The 20,477-nt window shown below is 40.4% G+C and overlaps 1 long non-coding RNA gene across 2 annotated transcripts; it reads right to left on the bottom strand.

Moving 5' to 3' along the window:
• Positions 1 to 264: 264 nt before the first annotated feature.
• On the bottom strand, positions 265 to 1,595 carry LOC113009588 (uncharacterized). 2 transcript variants are annotated; one of them, XR_003270210.1, is made up of 5 exons: positions 1,511 to 1,595; positions 1,060 to 1,404; positions 641 to 934; positions 403 to 517; positions 265 to 320 (listed from the first exon to the last, which is right to left on the bottom strand). It is a non-coding gene; the product is annotated as an uncharacterized LOC113009588 (long non-coding RNA). The 2 variants fall into 2 exon arrangements; XR_003270209.1 differs by having other exon boundaries at positions 403 to 934.
• Between the last annotated feature and the right edge of the window lie 18,882 nt (positions 1,596 to 20,477).

The raw sequence follows: 20,477 nt of genomic DNA, 5'->3' as shown, positions 1-20,477 counted from the left end.
GTTTCATTATATGTCAGATATGCTGAAAGTAGACAACATATATGTACAACTACCGCTGTGTGCCTGCTGCCACGGCCAGCTTGTGTCACCAGACAGAATTTCTTCCAAGCACAGAGTTTCTTTGTCTGGAAACATTCTGTTGTATTTTTCCACAGCAGAAGTCAAGATTCCTTTCTCTTCTCTGATCTTGCGACGAATCTTGGCACAGGCTTTATTTCCATCGGTGTCTTTGTACAGACGCTGGGATCGTCTCTTTATGCTCACTACGAGCACTTCGATTCTGCTCACCAAGGGATCAATATCACTTGTGCTTGTTGTTGCTGCTTAGAAGAAATAACACAGCTACACTTAGATAAAGTCATTGTACAATTGCATCACATTTTTGAATCAGTTTTTGCTCACCTTCTGCCCAATCCTTTACATCACTGACCCATTCATCCAGTTGACTGTCAGTCACTGCTAATTGGACTTTTAAGGACTCCAGGTTCTGAAGCTGGGTTAGAAGAGCTTTTGTGGCCTACATTGTCAATTTGAGATTAAAAAACAAACAAACAAACAAAAAACACTAAACACATGTTTACTCCAAATAATAAGAACACAGAGGAGTAATCATCTAAAAATAAAGTAACAATATCATTACCTTCTGATATCGATGGGTCAGAGAGGTGGCCAACTGGTCTAGCTTTTGTTGATTCCAGCGCATGGCCATAAGAGTTAGCATGTCACTCCATCCTGCAAACACAGAAAACGTAGTGTTACCACTTTCATCATAATTACACACTTAAAATCTAACTAGTGCAGGATTTGCCTTCTCACCTGCTTTGGACATATGTTTTGTGGTAACTGCAATCCTTGACAAAAAGGCATTACATTGCTCTACCTCCTCCCCTAGAGTCAAACCAGCCCCATCTTGATATGCTCCACTCCATTTCACCTGGAAAAAACACACACACACACACACACACAGATGCACATACACACACACAGATAAAATACAAATTACACAAAATGTTGATGTGCAATTATTCAGATAAAGTCATTAAAGTCAGAATTTCATACCTCACATTTGAAATCGTGGGCTTTAGCATGAAAGACTGAAAGAAATGGCTTCATGCTAAGAAGGTGCTGGAGCTCTGGACAGCTTTTTGTTACTCTTTCAAGATATGGCCAATACTTGCAGGTAACATCCATACAAAAAAAAGTGATATGTCTATTGGCCAGCTTTTGTTGCAGGTACAAGGGATAAGCAAAAATTTCACCCCTGTACATATTTAGAGCACGGAGCAGCACTCCATGCCTACACACTGCAAGCTCCAGTCCCTCCTCATCCACCTTGCTGCTGGATCTTTGGGAGGTCTCTCTGGCTGCTGACCACTCCCCTCCACAAACACCTCGTCCGGAGACCTAAAATGCATTAAATAGCTGGTGACAATGTCTTTTCACAATCTCTTCAACAGAGTGTTAAAGGTTAACATAATTATGTCTATGTAATTAGAGCGTTCAATCTTACATGTCTGGATGTGCTGTGTATGTAGTCCACAAATCTTCCCACATCTTCATCCTTGCTATCAAGGCGTCTTCAAAGATGCCCAGTTCCTCAGATCTGAACAAAATAGCAATACAGTATACTTTATGGTGTCATACAAAGTAAGTCCAAAGTTAATTGGTGCACCTTATAGTCACATTGTCTGAAACAAACGTTGGTATTACACATATTTTGCTGTACCTGGCTGCATTCTTGAAACGGTAATGCTTGCGGTTTCCATCCACTGAAATTGCAAGCATGTCTGGGGCACATGCATGACATGTGAAGGGATCCTCCTTTAAAATCTTGTCTAATTCATATCTCACGGCTTCCCACTCAAAGAAACTTTTCTTAAAGCCATCTGCAGAGATCTTTCCCGTCTGGTTTAAAATGAAAGACATAAACAGAAAACAACTACGCTACAAGTGACTTTTAAATCCTGAATAACACAGAAGAACCATACTGTAAAGGATGCATAAACTAAAATGCTCACACGGCCAAAGTGGAGAGTTCGTTGATCAAGCATTTTTAAAAATGCTTTGCAGGAGAGTCCGGGTGATGCCATCTTCATTTCTTCAAATGTGAAGAAGACATCTGTTGCGTACAAAGTAGAAAAGTGAAGGGTAGCGGGCCAGTAATCATTAGATTTAGGTCATCTACTCCAGCAGTCCAAGAAGCTTCACATGTCTCACACCTCAGCTCTGGCATGCTGAGATTGTAACGTCCTAGAAAAGTGAAAAACTCATGACTCCAGAGTAAAAGTTTATTATCTTTGGGTTAGGTCTTCTTTTTGTCTCAGAATATACTGCAACAATGCTTGTGAGGGTTTAGTTTTAGGTGAATTATTTACAGATGGTTGTCAGTCAGGACAAAATGAAGTTCTTCTTACCATTCATTGTGACCACAGCAACAACCTTTCCTGGTCTGACCCTCAAACACTCTGGTGGACAGCCGCAGATTGTGACTGGGCTCTCCACAGGTACAAGTCGTGCTAAAGAAGTCAACATGTATGCGTAACATATGATTTAAATAAGTTTATTAACTATGAAGTAAAACGTTGAAATGTGACTAAGATATGGTAGGACCAACTGAGCCTTACTTGAAACAATAAAAAAAAACAACTTAACAGCTCAAAGCTAACAGTGTAGTTGAGAACTGAGGAAGCATCAACTTTTTTAAAAAATGAGATAGAGAGAGAGAGCGTAAGGGAAATGTATAAACAGTAAACACAATAAGTTTAGTCACAGAACTTACCATCATGGCAAAGGGTCTTATTTACAATGTAAGTTGTTGGAGGCAATGGCTGGAAGAATCCGGCAGTCATGGCACGTCTATTGTGAAGGACATATCTGGTGTGCGTGATGACATCACATTTATCACAAAAAAGGGGGCGTGGTAGACAGTCACGACAACGAAGCACAGCTGGATTGCTCCCACATTGTTGGCATATATGTTCCGACACACTTTCTTGAGCTGCCATGGTATTTACCAGATGGGGTCTTTTGGCCCTCCAACTCTCTGAAAAAAGAGTTTTTCTTGTGCTCCAGTTCAAGGAAGCCAAAAGAGGAGCTTTTGGTGGTGGTGCTTCATGGTGATCGTCTGAAGAATCATTCAGTGAGCTCTGGAGTTCTTGTAGAAAGCGCTCTGTTAAAAAAAACAAATACATTTTCTATTAAAATTGATTAAATTATAAAAGTGTAATGGACAGAGTAGCTATGAGAGTAAAGCTTGATGGCTATAAATATGCTAGCAATTGCTGCAAACACATGAACATACTGCTTTGATCTAGTGAAGACACAGTGGAGTACATACCAACAGTCTCTGGGGCAAATGCCACCTCACAGTGACTGTTATTAGTGGTAGAATTGGTCTTCTGACTGTGGGCAGCTGTATAAAACATCAACAGTATATCAAAAACACAAATCAAATCCACATTTATAACACAGAAACAATTTAGAATCACCAATTAGCCAAACTCCACATCTCAGGACTGTGGGAGTAAACCAGGTAACCTGCGAGCAGAGAAACAAGGGAAGAACACGCAAACTCTACACGCAAAGACCCTGGTCTGATAGTGGAATTGAAATCAGGACATTTTTTGATGTGCCACTGTGCTGCCAAGTACCAATATCTTTTACCAAAATCCTTGTGAGGAGGTAACTGTCAGCCACATTTTGTTACTGGACTAACATAACGTAATGAATGCCATACTTGCTAGGGGGGGATCATTCAGTTTTAAGAGATAATTCTGTGGTTTATTTAATGTCCTTTTGTGTCAAAACAAACAAATTACTTTCCTGTTTGTCTTTACAAATATTTAAATTAATTAATACGTTAAATTTATGGTTTTGTGTCCATACAATCTATATCTTCAAATTATCTTGTATGAAAGAGTACTGACCCTTATGTAATTGACTCCGGATTGATCTTGGCCTCGCATAGAGTTGGTTTCCATCTTTGTCTCTTTTTTTCCATTTTACTGTTAGTTCAGGTGGCTTCACAGGTACAGGAGCTACCTCTTGCTTCAGCTCACCAAGCATGTCATCGAGGTGTTGGAGCTCATCAATTTGTTCCTGCTGATCAGTCAGATTATCTAGGATCCTTAAAGGATCTTGAATTTCGGAGTCACTCATGGCAGAAAGAAGAACAAACAAACAAACAAACAAACAAACAAACAAACAAACAAACAAACAAACAAACACGCACGCGCACACACACACACACACACACACACACACACAAACAGAATAATCAAACAAGACAGAGACCAACAGAGCGAGGCAGAAACAGAGAGACAGACCAATAAGGACAGCAGTAAGAACAGATACAAACAGACTGACGTGGCTCTTAAAAGTGCCTTTAGGAGTTTTTCAAAAAGCAGATGTAGGAAGGAATCAATCAATAATAGGCTGATTGATGAAGAACCTGTTTAGAAAAAAAAAAGTAGCACCAGAAGCACCTTATAAATAAATATATACATTAAACCCTATTGTAACCATTTAGATAAACCCTGTTTAGTGTCCATTTGTATTTCATTTGCAGCATAGATGATCGGTCTGCTATTTAATGATTATGTAATGCTGTTATTAAGTTTAAAATCGAGAGAGAGAGAGAGAGAGAGAGAGAGAGCCAGAATGAGAGAGAGAGCCATAAAGAGAGAGCTAGATTGATAGATAACGTCTATCTTCAATTTCAGCATCAACCCAATCTGGCAACACTGACCCTTATTAGAACCCTCAAACTTTACAAAGTGGCAACAACAGCAAACGTCAGCACACACTTCTCTATCACTGTACCCTGGATGATGATATATGATAAGCTTAACTTGATTGGCTAACAGAAATGAATTTAGCTAACTTACAGCACATGTGGTGTGGTAACATATATGCTATTAAATGTTAAGTCATTCGCTGTTCCACAAAATTGCTAATCTTAACCCATGGAACTGCTAAAAGCAGCTTTGTGAGCTCACTGTTTCGGGTTTTTCTTTTTGGTTTTAAATAAGAAAAATAATTTTAAAAAATCTACAGATTCAGATTCGCACTTACCTGTGGTACGATCGAGTACGTTGACGTCACTGCCGCTCATCTGATATGATAAAAAAATAAACTTTCTCAAAAATAAACAAGTGAGTCGCTGTGAATTCCTTAACAGCACCGAAAATGTTTTTGCATAATGTTTTTTTGCCGAAAATGTTTTTGCATAATGTTTTTTTGCCTAATAAAAAAGAACAGCTTTTTTATTAGGCATTTAATTTAATTTAATACGTAAGAGCGTGATTAGCCAAAGCAGACGGTAAAATGACTGCATGTATTCAGAGGAGTTGGAGAAGATATCTTACAGCTGTAGCAGAATGATCGACAGATTTCCAAATATCAAAAGGATTGTAGAACAGTTTATAAAACCGGTGCAATAAATTCACCCAATCGCTAGCTGTGCCATTACCCAGCATACATCGCTCACTCCGTCAATGCAAGAACCGATACACAAATAACAGCCTGTAATTAGTTTTATCTGCAGTACTTTTCTCTCAGATAGTTGCCTGCATTATACACTGAACAAAAATATAAACGCAACACTTTTGTTTTTGCTCCCATTCCCCATGGGATGGACGTAGAGACCTAAAATTCATTCCAGATACACAATATAACCATCCCTCCCAAACAGTGGTCACAAATCAGTCCAAATGTGTGGTAGTGGGCACATCTGCTATATTGAGATAATCCATCCCACCTCACAGGTGTGCCACATCAGGATGCTGATCTGACATCATGAGTAGTGCACAGGTGTACCTCAGACTGCCCACAACAAAAGGCCACCCTGGAATGTGCAGTTTTGTCTCACAGCAAAATGCCACAGATGCCACAAGCAATGAGGGAGCGTGCAATTGGCATGCTGACAGCAGGAATGTCAACCAGATCTGTCGCCCGTGCATTGAATGTTCATTTCTCAACCATAAGCCGTCTCCACAGGCGTTTCAGAGAATATGGCAGCACATCCAACCGGCCTCACAACCGCAGACCTCGTGTAACCACACCAGCCCAGGACCTCCACATCCAGCAGGTTCACCTCCAAGATCGTCTGAGACCAGCCACCCAGACAGCTGCTGGAACAATTGGTTTGCACAACCAAACAATTTCTGCACAAACTGTCAGAAACCGTCTCAGGGACGCTCAACTGCATGCCCGTCGTCCTCATCGGGGTCTTGACCTGACTCCAGCTCGTCGCCGTAACAGACTTGTGTGGGCAAATGCTCACATTCGATGGCGTCTGGCACGTTGGAGAGGTGTGCGCTTCACGGATGAATCATGGTTCACATTGTTCAGGGCAGATGGCAGCTGAGAATGTCCCAGTTCTTGCATGGCCAGCATACTCACCGGACATGTCACCCATTGAGCATGTTCGGGATGTGCTTGACCGGCGTATACGACAGCGTGTACCAGTTCCCACGAATATCCAACAACCTCGCACAGCCATTGAAGTGGAGTGGACCAACATTCCACAGGCCACAATTGACAATCTGATAGACTCCATGCGACGATGTGTTGCACTGCATGAGGCAAATGGTGGTCACACCAGATACTGACCGGTTCTGGGTCCCCAGACCCCCAATAGCCCAAAAAACTGCACATTCCAGGGTGGCCTTTTGTTGTGGGCAGTCTGAGGTACACCTGTGCACTACTCATGATGTCAGATCAGCATCCTGATGTGGCACACCTGTGAGGTGGGATGGATTATCTCAATATAGCAGATGTGCCCACTACCACACATTTGGACTGATTTGTGACCACTGTTTGGGAGGGATGGTTATATTGTGTATCTGGAATGAATTTTAGGTCTCTACGTCCATCCCATGGGGAATGGGAGCAAAAACAAAAGTGTTGCGTTTATATTTTTGTTCAGTGTATAATTTATTGTGTTCAGTATAGGTCGTTACAATGTGATTTGGAAAATGTCTAAATATACCGACAAAATCTCTTCAATCGGAGGACCCTTCACGTCAATTCCCGACGCCAGAGGGGTACCCTGCACGTCCATATGTGCAGCAGAAGGGGCCTGACCATGCGTCACACGTTTGACGAGTTGGGAGTGAGAACGTGTTTGAAGCAGCAAGTGGCGACTGGCGACCTGCAGGGCTGAAACAGAAATGCCACATTTCGCAGTTCCTCTAACAGCCACTTGAGGGTTGGCTGTAATCTCACTTTCTGTTCAATGCCTATTTAATTTGACCATTTTCAAATTAAATATTCCTTAAATGTGAACCAAGTCATTGAAGTCACCACAAAAGAATAACACTGATTGACAGATGAGGGTGTTGTCAATATTATATGGGTTTTCCTAGCCCAGAATGTCCACTGGTGAACAAACGTCTGCTTGATTCACAACAACCAAACTGTGCAGTCTTGATTGAGAAGAGCATTTTGTTTAGACCAAATGCATTAAGAAAAGTTCCACACCAGGACTGAAACAGCTAGTGCCACACTGTAAGTTGTTAAGCCTGAACAACATCATTTCATTTCATTTATTTATTTATTTCACACTTGGTACAACAGATCAAACAAACCAACCACACTTTCTGTCAATAAAGCACTACAACCATGTGTGAAAAGGAGTAGGAAGAAGAAAATATTCTTATTAAACCCTGCCCCCTATCTACAATCCAACTTATATTACAAGTGGGCACCAAAAATCAGGGACAAACTAATATTAACATTTCTCTCCGGTCCTAACCCAAACCAAACAACAAATTTACAATCGGAATATACCACTCCACATAGTAACAAGGAGAAAAATTAAATTAAATAAATAAAACAAAAAATTATAAAGGATCCTTTTTCAATGAACTCCAATTTCATTCGCATTCTTCATATTGAGTTATCGTTTTAAGCATGTAACACTTTTTAAAACAATGTAAACTTATACAATTCTTTAAATTATAACGAAGAGAGTTCTACAGTCGTATATACCCCTAACCGTTGAACTCATTAATCTTTGTGTTGTCCTAGCTAACTGATGCTTAAAATAAAATTTCCTTCTACTATCTTCTCCCCCTGAATACATTAAAAATACTCTTTGTAACTTAAAGGGCAAAATATTATTTTTAGCCTTAAAGAGTTTAATTTCTATTGTTTGTCCACTCAAGGTTTATGGGGATTTTAATAAGTATTTAGTTAAATTACTTATTTAGTAATTAAGTTACTTTTTAGACACAGTAATTATATAAGTATTTTAAATACAATATTGATTAAGTAATTAGTAATAGTAATTAATTACTTTTTTAAAGTAACTTACCCAACACTGCGTGGTGCACAGCGTGACGTGAAAAAAGGCACATACCTTTGACGTTGCGTGATGAACTCTGTATTCCTTGTCCACATGTAAACGCAAAAAAGGAGTTTTAAAAAAATCTCTGTTTTCGGTGATTCGAAACGGCGTTTACATGTGGACGAAACAGCTGCGTTTTCAAAAATACCCTTGTAGGTGTGGACGTAGCGTAAAAGAGTAGTTTATTTTATTACTACCTGTAATTTATTGCAGTTTACTTGTATTTGCTTAATTGTTTAATAAATGTTTGAGGTGTGAAATAAACTGCAATGGAGCAAAATATGGGTGTGTGCGCGTAGGGGAGGGGGGGGGGGGGGGGAGACATTTTTCTTGTAAAACAAAGGGGGGGCCTAGCAAAAAAAGTTTGGGAACCACTGATCTAAGACATCTGTTCAGATTTGTTGCTTTTCTTTCTTATTAAGTTGTTAAAAAAAGTAAAAGTCTAAAGTGGGATTGTCAAACTCCAGTCCTCTAGGGTGGGTTTCCTGAAACCTTTCAATGTGTCCCTGCTGCAACACACCTGAGTTACATTAGTAGACTCTATAGAATTTGACTGCATGTTGAGGTGGCAACCCCCAACCCTGCCGAAGTAAATTTAAATAAATGTAAGTTTTTGAAAAAATGTACTTCTAAAGGTATTCTTATTGAACCATGTTCATTCACTTATGAGCTGCTGCAGTGCGAATCAAATGGCTGAATTGCCCCCTCAGCATGCAGTCAAGTTCTTTAGAGTCTTGCTAATGACATCATTTTATTCATGTGTTTTGCAGCAGGGACACGTGTTAAAGAGGACTGGAGTTTGACACCTGTGGTCTAAAAGAAATGTAGAGTTCAGATATCAGCGGGTGACTTTGCACTGACCATGTTCTCTGTCCTAAAGATCAGGTTTTGAAACACTGGAGCAGCACTCTGACGACTCTCAGGTAGATTTGATCAACTCATCACATACTTGTTTAACTTATTCAACCTTCAGACATTCTTCACCTGATAGAAACATGGATCTTCCTGACGTTTTCAGCAGATCATACCTCCCTAATCATCACTGTGATAGTGGGAAACATGGTGTCAGAAGTCAGATTGTTATTCTGAGTAAAGAGGACCTTTCTCAGCATGGCTAGACAGAAGGGTCTGGCGGGGGGGGATGGGGGGGGGGGGGGCACTGCGCGGCAGTCTGAAACAATTTGTGAAAACTGGCTTAGTTGCATCCAAAGCACGATCAGGCAGGCCAAAAAGTGAACACACTATCAGAAGATCAATATATCAAGCACTGCTCACAAAGAGGCAGAAAAGCACCATTATCACAGATAAAGAATTTGGTAAATAAAAGAGGAAATCAGCAAAGGTCTGACTAGTAGTGTTCTCAGAGCATAAGAAGAGTCGTTAAATTACTTCTCAGGAGAGGAAACGAGGAGAAACGCTTGCTTTGGGCTGAGACACATAAGGATTTTACAGTGTATCATGAACAAAAGTCCCACTTACCAATGTAAGGACACAAAAAGATATCACAGATGCTGGACAGCACTCCATTATTCAGACATGCACCACCCCCTGGAGAAAGACTCATACTGCAGCAGGACCATGTGCCCAACACCTCAAAGCTTTGAAAGCCGAGGAGTTCTGACCTTTAGGACTTTTAAACTACCAACAACATGCTGGTGAGTTTTATTTAAAACGTTCACTCAAAGCAACAAGCACGTGAGGCTGACCAATCACTGAGGTTACAGAATTTAGTTCAGAAGGCTGATCTGCTGGAACAGGGTGGGGAGTTTGAGCCAGAGCAGAAGAAAGCTGTGAGTAAAGTGAGCAGATTTCGTTAGAGCAGAAACGGATGGACAGACAGGTTAGTATTGCAGGTAAGTTTCAACAGTTTTTTTTTTCATTTATTTATTTTTTTCCATCAGGGAATGTGGACCAGCTCATAAATTCAAAGAAATGATTTGAGTATTTTAGTTGTTTAACTTGGCTTTAACAATACAGAAGGTAGAAGGCAAACAATCAAAACACCAAGACCTTAGGTTGGCCGATTACCATGCTGATCAAAATAATCTGATGGAGAGTTGCGCCTCTAGCTGGTCCTTAAAAACCAATCGCCAGATGGAGGACAAGTGTGCCAGGCGAGGAGTGGGAAGCGAGACCACCACAGGGAAGAGCAAAAACAACCCTGACACACCTGCCAGGAAAAGAAACTTCAATTCAGCCCAAAACCACAGCTAAGTGTGTCTACAGCTAAGGAAAAAATAAAATTGGCTGGCATATCAGATTTCTCAGTCATCAAATATCCATAATAGTCCTAAACATTCTATATCGGTGGTATTCTAACTATTCAAATTTAAAGAGTGTAAAGCCATTTTGCTGGTGTGTCAGCCAGACACAAAGTGTCCTTTGATGGTAGCATGTGACGCAGCAGGTCAAAGCATTATTTAGATCAGTCCCAACACGTTTCAGGTGTGACTGATTAAAATGTAACCCACAAAGGTCTCTGTTATCACTGTCCATTATATTAATAAATAATGGAAATATTAATAAGTCCAGGCAGCATGGTTAGCATTGTTGCTGCACAGCAAGAAGGTCCAATTCCACCAGGTCTTTCTGTGTGGAGTTTGCATGTTCGCCCCGTGTTTGTGTGGGTTCCGCCCAGGTACTCCGCCTTCCTCCTACCGTCCAAAGACATGCAGTTTGTGGGGATCGTCATGTAATTAATATATTCTTAGTGCTTATTTTCTGATTATATTGTTTTATGTACTTTAGTAATGAAGGTTTGTAAAGCAAGGCCACTTTTGACTCACAAACTAAGTGCTCACCCAGACTGAAAAACAGGAAGTTAGTGTAGAGCTATACAAGCATATTAATAAATATGGGAAGCCAGACAGAAAAGAGGAACTGGTACCATACAAGGAGTTGTTGAAACTGTATGATGTGTAGAGATCCAAAATAACACCTATATGAGACACATTTTATGATTCTAATGTTAGAGATCCTGCAACTGCCGTTGGGCTGTGCAGGGCTCTCTCTCTTCCGGAAGATGATTGAATAAAGAATTATAAATGTTTTGACCACTATGAGTCGGGTTTTCTCTGTTCTATTATAGGGATCAAAGAATCAGGTTTTACAGTTTTTACCGAATGCCTAAACACTAACTGTGAATCCTGTAGCACAATTTCTAAAACTAGTCAGACTTACAGCAAAACCACTCACTGAGTGTGCAAAACTAAAAGCACAAAAACTGCTTTGCACTCAGTTTGCAATTTTGTAACACACACTTTGCAAGACTGTAGGCACAATTCACTGCACAACACTCAATTTCCAAATTTCCAACACACTCCTAGCAAAAGTATACACATGTATGGCTATCATTAACACTAATTTGCCAACTGTCTGGCACACTTTCACATGTGAAAACTTTCTTAGATAATTCGTTCACTTTGCAATCAGCCTAAGCACTATAATACAGGTAAGCTGTGTGTGCGGAGTACAATGGAGGGAGCAGAAAGAGTGAGAAGTAGAGGAGGCCGAGGAAGAGGACGTGGAGGTGAAGAAGTAGGATGAAGAGGACGACAAGGACAAGGAGGAGCAAGAGGAAGACGAGGAGGGGGCAGAGGAAGCATGTTCACTGCAGACCAAGTAACCCATATAGTCATTATGGCGATTGCAAATAATCCTATACTTGGAAATAAACACTTGTGTTTGTTTTGATGTGTTTGAATAAACACCAGTACTTGAAGTTTGGATCCCTCCATGCTTATGGATCTATGACAGAAGTATGAGCTCAAACTGACATAGCCTACCTTGTGCACAGGGAAAGCAAACGCCAGATGTGTTTTGTATTCATACCATCGGTGTGCAGTTGGCGCATTGTGTGCTTAGTAGATGATGGCTTGTGTGTACTGTTTGATACGGAAACACCATTTTTACGAAGGTGTGAAGAGTTAATCTAGCTGTGTTTGCTTTTGCAAGAGAACTACAATGTTTTGATTATTGGGTGACAGGTTTTCTTATTTGTGTGAAGAGTTTTGCAAAATTAGCCAATAGTTACAAAAAATGTGCTTAAGCAATCAGAAAAAACTGTAATAGTTAATCCAAATTGATTAATCCAAATTGCCCATAGGTGTGAATGTGAGTGCGATTTCTTGTCTATTTCTGTTTGTTGTCTGTCTCTGTGTGTTAGCCCTGCGACAGACTGGCAGCCTGTTCAGGGTGTACCCCACCTCTCGCGTTATGACAGCTGCAATAGGCTCCAGGCTCCTGCGACCCTGAAAATGGATGGATAAGTCCAGTATCCTTTGTTTATTATTTGATGCTTGAAAATCAGAAATATTCCAGAAGGGAAACTTTTTGGGACGATATCTGCGATAAAATCAGAACAAACAACTGCTTGTAGTAAGTCATATTAAGGCCTTTGATATTAAATAAAATCATTCAGTATATCATCCTGTAAAAAAAAAAAAAAGAGTTTCTCGAGCAAAGAAGAAAACCTACAGCAGAGTTTCAGAGTATTTATCTCAAGCAGACTGTATCTTTCTCCTGCTCCTCCTCCTCATTCTGTTTTACGGAGACTGATGGACGGATGATAGATTACTGATAGAGGGATGGACAGATCAATAGAAGGAGGGGAGACGGTGAAATTAGGCCACCCATCTGTTCAGACCCATCCATTTATATGCTCGAAGTCCATTTTTTTCACCTGGACAGTGAGAAAGTAGCGACCGAGGAGGTAATCGGAGAAAAGACAGAGCAGTAAATTTGCTGCTGGGTCACAGTAAAGAGACGAGTTAAAGAAAAACAAAAGAGGAAAGAAAAAGTTATTGAGGGGGAAAATGGACTTAAATATTCAGTTTTTAAACTTTAAAACTTCATGACTTTTTATCCTCTCCTTAGCAACTTAAAACAAGAGCAAGAGATTCCATTACTGCCTCCCAAAGATGGACTTCATCCACCTTTGGGGGTAAAACACTGTGACAAGTCCTGTGCTGTTGCACTTATTGTTGGTACCTTAAAGAGATCAGGCTTGGCCTTACATTTGGACAAAAATTAATGATTAAATAAATTTGTTTTGTGTAAGGAGAATATTTAGGTGTTCTGACTCTTTAAATATGAAAGAAACAATGTAAATATGCACATGTGTACCCTGTTGTGGCCCTTGCAATGATCCGCATAGCTACCTGACATCTAATAATCAGTCTCAAGAGTAACATTTGAGCTAATCACACCTGCAGGGAAAAACTGGTTTTACTTTACAGATTCTGAGAGTGTAGAAAGGAGAAAGGAGAAAAGGAAAGGAGATAAGGAACACTTTAAGGCACGATAACGTGGTTAGATAGAAAGAAAGAAAAACAGAAAAACAAAAATATTTCAAAATGGGAAAGAAAAGAAGTGTACCGTGACAGAAAGGAAAGGTGGAATCACAGGGTAACAAAGGAAGAAAGGAGGCAGGTGAGAGACGGAAACCTGCTCGGAAGATGGTTTATTTTGATGGACAGAGGTGCAGCACCCCCCAGTGGCTGCTGGGAGAGCTGCATGCATGTTAGGAACACACACACACACACACACACAGCATTTTATTTAACTTTTTATAAAGGCTCCACATCATTACACTGATGGAGTTAATACACGATATCCTGTTTCTCTCCCGCTTTCCTGATGAGAATAAATGAGTCCTTCACCGCAAATGAGAAGGTAATGAAATATTGAATAAATGATGTTTCCTCTCCACAGCCTCCGCCTCTACCAGTGTGTTTGTGTGTGCGTGTGTTTAAATTTCTGTTTCTAAAGTGTGTTTAAAAGAGTCCTCTGCATTTTCCGAAGGTTTTTTGAATTTCAGTTCAGTTAAAAATGCCTTTGAAAAAATGATTTCCTGAGGCATAATGAAGGTCTGTGAGACAGAAAAACTCTCCACCAATGAAATTTGGTTTTAGGCACAGACAGACACACACACACACCCACACACTGATTAGATATTAGAGGGTTCAATTTTAGGGTTCAGTATCTAGGGCTCAACAATTGAGCTGAAGCAGACGTTCCAAAAGCTGCAGTTCATCTGATGTCCACTTGGGGCTGGCTGTGGAGGTCCAATTTCGTAGCTCACTTTCATCTGGGTAGAAAAAGAGAAAAACATAGGGTCCGGTCTCGAGTCTTTGGTAATAGTTGGGTCTTTATGACAGCCATGCTGTAACTACAAGTTAAAAATATACTGAGCCAAAGTTATGACCATCTGATGTGACAGATTGGTTTCTTTGGTAAGTGTGACTTTCACCCAAAGACACCCTGAAGAGCTCAAGTTCTGGTTTTTGGTGTTTTAGGTAAGTTTGTGTTGCATTACAAAGTTATATGTACCTATAGTAGATCAAAGTCCTCTTCGATAGCACACCGAATAACAGATGACAGCACTTCACAGAGTTGCTTTCACTCTAACAAAGCTGTTATCTCAGCCCTCTGTTACTCACTGCGGTCAGCAGTTAACAAAATAAGTTTTAAGATGCTGAAAGTTTATGTTTTTCACAAAATGTAATCGTTGCTTTCCCTAAAGTTTCATCTGCTGCATCTCTGTGGATAAATCAGCACTTGAAGCAGAGCAGCTGTCAGTCTGGACCAGAAACTAAAGTCATTAAAGACACATTTACCCCTTGTGGGACTAATAAAGGTATATCAATATCAATATTTCACTGTAATCCGAGCTGACGGCAGAGCAGAAAACCACAGAAAGACACATAATCAAAACTGAAATGAAAAACAGTGAAAGGCTGAATTATTTTCTGTGTTTACCTCATTTCTCTTGATATATATATGTGTGTGTGTGTGTGTGTGTGTGTGTGTGTGTGTGTGTGTGTGTGTGTGTGTGTGTGTGTGTGTGTGTGTGTGTGTGTGTGTGTGTGTGTGTGTGTGTGTGAGTGACGCTGAAAAACTAGTTCATGCATTTATTACTTCCAGGCTGGACTACTGTAATTCATTATTATCAGGATGTCCAAAAAACTCACTGAAAAGCCTTCAGCTAATCCAAAATGCTGCAGCAAGAGTACTGACAGGGACTAGAAAGAGAGAGCATATTTCTCCTGTTTTGGCTTCCCTTCATTGGCTTCCTGTTAAATCCAGAATTGAATTCAAAATCCTGCTCCTCACATACAAGGTCTTAAATAATCAGGCCCCATCTTATCTTAGTGACCTTGTAGTACCATATCACCCTATTAGAGCACTTTGCTCTTGCTCTGCAGGCCTACTTGTTGTTCCTAGAGTATTTAAAAGTAGAATGGGAGGGAGAGCCTTCAGTTTTCAGGCCCCTCTTCTGTGGAACCAGCTTCCAGTTTGGATTCAGGAGACAGACACTATCTCTACTTTCAAGATTAGGCTTAAAACTTTCCTTTTTGCTAAAGCATATAGTTAGGGCTGCACCAGGTGACCCTGAATCCTCCCTTGGTTATGCTGCAATAGACATAGGCTGCCGGGGGATTCCCATGATGCATTGAGTTTTTCCTTTCCAGTCACCTTTCTCACTCACTATGTATTAACAGACCTCTCTGCATTGAATCATATCTGTTATTAACCTCTGTCTCTCTTCCACAGCATGTCTTTTATCCTGTCTTCCTTCTCTCACCCCAACCGGTCGCAGCAGATGGCCGCCCCTCCCTGAGCCTGGTTCTGCCGGAGGTTTCTTCCTGTTAAAAGGGAGTTTTTCCTTCCCACTGTTGCCAAAGTGCTTGCTCATAGGGGGTCATATGATTGTTGGGTTTTTTTCTCTGTATCTATGAAGCGCCTTGAGGCGACTTATGTTGTGATTTGGCGCTATATAAATAAAATTTTATTGAATTGAATTGAATTGTGTTGTCCTAAAAGTTTTAAGTGTAAACACAGTATGAATCAAAGAGAGAGGAACACATGCCTGCTCACACACAGCCTAGGCCCTAGGGCATTGATTACAGTGACTGATCTGCCCGGTGATTGATGCTGACAGTCAGCAGGATGATCTGATTGGCCTAGAGGAAAGGAAATTAAAGACTTGATAGAAGATTTAAAAAGGGGACATTTTCATGTTATTCACAGCCCCTGTTTGTTTGCTTTTTACCACTAATGACTGCTTGATGGACCGATCACATGCCCTGGATAAAGTGAGGGGTGGGGCTGGCCGACAACCAATCATCAAACAAATGAGACACAATCAGCTAATGAGGCAAAAAACTTTACCAAGTCACTTGCGGTAGGTTTGGCAGAGTTTAATTATAAGGAGGCTCTCTCTGTTTTTGTATTTATTTTCATGTCACCTACCTGTCTCTGTAAGAGCCTCATTACTGGAAAATGTGCTGATTGGTCGAAACCCCCAGTGGCCCTGTGATTGGTCAGATTCTACTCAAAGATTTCTGCCAAGTGTAGAAATTTTACAGAAAAAAACCTAACAATGTGGTGAATTCCTGAAGGAGCCAATTATATTCAGTCTCTCTCTCACACACACACACACATACACTGCACATGTCTTTGAAAGGAAGACGAGGTGACGGTTTACTTTAACAGCCTTGCAGCTAAAATTACTGAATACACTGTTGGCAATTAACAACAAACTATGTATTGTATCACACATACATATCACAGTGTTTGAAGAGTTAATTTATTAACAGCAGCAAAAGAGCTTACACAGACATATTTAACTGACAGTTATGAATCCTGATTTCCACTGATGTTAAAATCAGAGGCGGAGGCAGACATTTGATACACCCGGGGCTTAGCCCTAAAGGATAGTATGCATGTGGGATTGGGGGTGGGGGAGGGTGGGGGGGGGGGGGGGTGTTGAAATGACTGAAAGATTAATTGGCTCTGTTTTGAGTTTTGTTCAAAAAAGAACGACTTCATATAGGGAAAAATATATATCACATATGCAGGACACCTTAAACTAGTTTTTTTAATTAAGCAGCAAGGCAGAACAAAGTCGGGGCTGCATCAAGACACGTGGACTAAACCCCAATTCAACCAGATCAAGAACTGATCCAGAATTAAAACAGGACTACAACAGTTCAAAATCAGGAGTACTTAGGATTTAACCAAGACAGAACCAGAATCAGAACTAGATGATAGTAGCACTAAAAATCATCATAGACCTGCACTACACTTATTTTTTAATTCTACCAAAGTCCATTATTTAGATTGAGAAAAGTTTATATAATTATTTAGCCTTGTTGTGCAAACAAGCCTGCAGAACTTAATAAATATAGAATTTGAAAAATAACAAACCTAAAAAGAAACACTAGGTACGAGATACATGAGGACCTATGATACGGTGATACTTTTGGTAAACAACCATTTGACTAACATGTGTCTCACCTGCTCTTGTTCATCTCTGTTCTGTCCTCATTCTCCTCTATCTCCCTCTCTTTTCCTCTCTCTCCCTCTTTGTGCTGACAATCAAACCAAATTCAAAATTCAAATTCAAATTTTATTTGTCATGTACACAGTCATACACAGTACGACATGCAGTGAAATGCTTAGACAACTGCTCGTGACCTAAAGAAAAAAAAAGGAAAAGGCTATGAATAAGATAGGAAATAAATATGAAAAATTAAAAAGGGTAAATTTAACTAGGAAGGAATAAAATATAAATTAAGATTAAAAATGAAATAACTGTACAAAACAAATTAGAATGAAGGGTAAATTTAACTGGGAAAGAATAAGATAAAATATATAAATTAAAGTTGAAAATAAAATAACTGTACAACAAAATACACAATACACAGTATAGAACTATATAAGAATGTATGAAGAAATATAAATAAATATATATATACACAATAACAGCAGCTGTACAACCAAACACCAACATCATCAAATATACAGTTGAAACCAGATATTTACACACTCTTCAGATAAAAACACTTTTTTAATTGTAACATCAAATCAGACTAAATGTTTATTTTCTTTAGATTGATAAATATAAAAAACATATTTGTTAACTTTAAGAGAGAGAAACTATCTGTATTTCTTAATTACAAATGGCACCAAATTGTATTCAAACCTGAGCCACACTTATGGAGCTCCACAATACTTTTCCAGGTGTTTTGGTTGATATCTCTTGATGTTCCCATTTCAAAGAAACAGGCTCTGTGTTTTGCCTTATATGCATCCACAGCTGTGCCACCAATTTACTCACATGGACTCTACTAACCTATCAGAAGCTTCTTCAGCTCAGAATGGAATCGTCTGGAGTTTTCTTATTAATTAACAATAAACTTAGTGTACATGTACTCCTAACTTTGATGAAAGTGATAAGGGCCTCCAGCTCGCACTGGAATGGTTCACAGCCGAGTGTGAAGCAGCGGGAATGAGGATCAGCACCTCCAAATCTGAGGTCATGGTTCTCAGCCGGAAGAGGGTGGAGTGCCCACTCCGGGTCAGGGATGAGTTCCTGCCCCAAGTGGAGGAGTTCAAGTATCTCGGGGTCTTGTTCGCGAGTGATGGGAGAAGGGAGCCAGAGATCGACAGACGGATTGGGGCTGCAGCTGCAGTAATGCAGACGCTGCACCGGTCCGTCGCGGTGAAGAGAGAGCTGTGTGTAAAAGCGAAGCTCTCAATTTACCGGTCAATCTACGTCCCTACCCTCACCTATGGCCACGAGCTGTGGGTAGTGACCGAAAGAACGAGATCGCGGATACAAGCGGCAGAAATGAGCTTCGTCCGAAGGGTGGCTGGCCTCTCCCTTAGAGATAGGGTGAGAAGTTCGGCCATCCGGGAGGGGCTCAGAGTAGAGCCACTGCTGCTCCACATCGAAAGGAGCCAGCTGAGGTGGTTCGGGCATCTGACAAGGATGCCCCCTGGGCGCCTCCTGGGTGAGGTGTTCCAGGCATGTCCCACCGGGAGGAGGCCCCGGGGCAGACCCAGGACACGCTGGAGAGATTATATCTCTCGGCTGGCCTGGGAACGCCTTGGTGTTCCCCCGGATAAGCTGGAGGAGGTGGCTGGGGAGCGGGAGGTCTGGGCCTCTTTGCTTAGGCTGCTGCCCCCGCGACCCGGCCTCGGATGAAGATGGATGGATGGATGGATGGATGGATGGATGGGTGATAAAAAATAGACAGGTCTTTCTCTCTTTATTCTGACATTTAACTAATTCAAGATATATTTCAATATTTATTTATCCAAAACAAAACAAGTTTCCTCTAAATTGATGTTGTACAGTAAAAAAATGTTCTTGTGTTTTCCCTAAAGTGTATGTAAATATCTGGTTTAAGCTGTGAATATACTGCTGTGTATTGAAATCCCTCTTGTTTTGCATAGAAATATACTGAACAACATACAAAGCATAATATATAAAATAACATTTACCTGAGTTTTTTCTTTGAAAGAAGCTCCTTATGTCCATTCTTGTATATCAGTGCATTACTGAAACCGATTTATTTAGCCGGAGGGTAACAACTGAAAATATGAAATAAACACATGTAAGCTAAGACTCTCTAAAGAAAAAGCATTGTTGTTGTTCGGCTTTTCATTTCGCCATTTGTTGATTCACTCGAAGAACGAGTAATGTAATATGGGTCAAGTGATCAGTTTGATATCAATCTTTTGTGATACACCGTCATATTTACATTATTTGTACACAGTGTTGGGAAGGTTACTTTTAAAATGTATTCCATTACAGAATACATGCCCCAAAATGTATTCTGTAACGTATTCCGTTACGTTACTCAATGACAGTAACGTATTCTGAATACTTTGGATTACTTAATATATTATCATGCTTTTTACAACAATGTGAATGTACTATTGCTGTGTGATTTATTACTATTACTGAAGGTCCGCGACTCCGAACTGTAGTAAAGGGACCTCTGACTAATACGGCGGGGTCCCTGTCGGCTCGTAGCCGAAAAATAGCTTTATTTTGTTGTGTGGGTCAACTTTTCTTGCGAGAGACAGAGAGAGGCGTTGAAAGGCTGCTCCAACAGAACTTATTGTTTTCGGAGGAAAACATGAACACGGTGTACAGTCGAGTCTTAATAGCTTACTTACAACTGGGCTCGTCAGGCACTCTTCTTGGCTGCAGTGGTTATTATTATATTTACATGCTTCCAGCTCCCGTTTCTGCTCAATGACAACTCGTACCTTTCCACTCCCCTTTTTCTCCCTCCTCGCGCTCACAGACACATAATGTGTATGGCAGTCC

The sequence above is a fragment of the Astatotilapia calliptera genome, chromosome 17 (genome assembly GCF_900246225.1).
Source record: "Astatotilapia calliptera chromosome 17, fAstCal1.2, whole genome shotgun sequence".
In the NCBI taxonomy this organism is placed as follows: Eukaryota; Metazoa; Chordata; class Actinopteri; order Cichliformes; family Cichlidae; genus Astatotilapia; species Astatotilapia calliptera.
Note: the sequence above shows the minus strand (reverse complement) of the source record. Positions and strands in the feature narration are given on the sequence as shown.